The following is a 1,927-nucleotide window of genomic DNA, read 5'->3' as shown; positions in this document are numbered from 1 at the left end:
GCTTTGTTTGATTAAATGCTTTTTTATTTCTCGCATCACAGCTTTTGTCTACTAACTGAATAGTTTGCTGAAAAAATACTGATATATACATTTCAAATCTAAATTTTCACCGTGCAACGCCGGGTAACTCAGCTAGTATTATTATATACCTCTTTTTGTACGACGCACTTTACCATTCCCATGTTCTTATTTTTATTTTTGTATTCTTATGTGCGACGCTTCTTTTTGGTCTGACTGTCTGGAAAAAAACTGTTTTTTTTAATCACCCAAGATAACGATATGTATGTATCCATCACAGCTGGTATATTTTATTTATAGTTTGTTGATGGACCACCTTGAACTTTGTACTCACGAAGTATTTTTGATAAACATGTTTCACTATTACTAGGATAAAAACTAATTTATTGTCTCTTTTTTATCAATCTAAGAATAAACGGCGTCTATAAAAATTAACTCATGACTTCTTCTGAATGGAAATAAAAGCATCATTCTGTTACTTTCTATTATATAAATAATGACTCTACACTGTGGTATAATCTGTTGTTTGGAGTTTAGAAGTTTGAAAGAAACTAAAGTAAGCACAAAATAAAATATACCAAATCAGCTTGAAGCTTGCAGAGAAATTAAAATTGAGTCATCACTTTCGTTGAGTCATCTTTCATAATGTTTTCCAGTTATGTCGGGTAGCTTAAGTAATCAAATGAATTAACTTAAATGACCTAACTATTTCATGGTTGTTTAATCCAGCATTTGACAGTGTAAACAATGTCTGAATGAAGTTCATATAGAATAATTTGAAAGCTAAATAATCTTATTCTTCATGTTACGTCAGTATTCTTTACTCTTCAGAAGCCTCCAGTAGCACAGCGGAATGTCTGCGGACTTACAACGCTAGAAACCGGGTTTCGATACCCGTGGCGGCAGAGCACAGATAGCCCATTTGTAGCTTTGTGCTTAATTCCAAACAAACAAACAAAACTCTTCAGAAAGTTTGCCCCTAGTGGTACAGCGGTATGTCTGCAGACTTACAACGCAAGAAATCGGGTTTCAATACCCGTGGTAGGAAGAGCACAGATAGCCCATTGTGTAGCTTTGGGCTTAACTTCAAAGAAACAAACAAACGATCAGAAATTTTACCAAGAATTTGTGTGAAGGTTATTTTATGCCAAATTAAAAATCGGCAAATAATTATTAACCGAAATAAAGATAAATTTATTTATATACGCATGCATTACTATACTAATTAATTTAATAATTCATATATTTCAACATTCGTTATTTATTTTTGAATTTCTCGTTGATGTTTTTTATTTTGTTTAATGCTCCACAGACATATGTGTCAATCAAAGATAGTAGGCGTAGAGCCAATTAGAGGAGGGTAGCAGGAGTAATGAAATCAATTAATAACTCTAATGTTTAGATGCCAGTAGGAATTGATGAAGCTAATTTTAAACTGTAGTGAAACAAAACAGGGCATTGTCATCGTGAAAGTACCATTAAGTAACGATTGCCATCGACCTTGCGTTCTAAGGGTGTGAGTGCACCCAAACCATGCCATAAGAATGCGCCACATATTATTACAGAACCACCAGAACCCTTTACTGTTGGAACCAAGCACTCAGGGACGTAAAGTTCTCTAGGTTGATGCTACACGTGCATTTGTCCATTTATCAAGGACATGGTGAAGGATGATTCATCTGACCATATCACATTTCTCCACAGCTCGGTAGTCCATAGCCTGTGCTCTTTGAACTACTGGACACGCAACCGTGCATTGCCAGGTGTGATGAATGGTTTGTGCACTGCAACCCGACTATGGTATCCCGTTCTGCGGAGTTCTCGGCAGACCGTTTTTGATGAAACTGGCTGCTCTCGCCTCAAGTTGAAATTTGCAGTTCGAATTAAGTCATAGACATCACGATCCTGG

Source organism: Limulus polyphemus, unplaced genomic scaffold, assembly GCF_000517525.1.
Source record: "Limulus polyphemus unplaced genomic scaffold, Limulus_polyphemus-2.1.2 Scaffold401, whole genome shotgun sequence".
Classification (NCBI taxonomy): domain Eukaryota; kingdom Metazoa; phylum Arthropoda; class Merostomata; order Xiphosura; family Limulidae; genus Limulus; species Limulus polyphemus.
The sequence above is the reverse complement of the archived record's forward strand: the minus strand, read 5'-3'. Positions refer to the sequence as shown.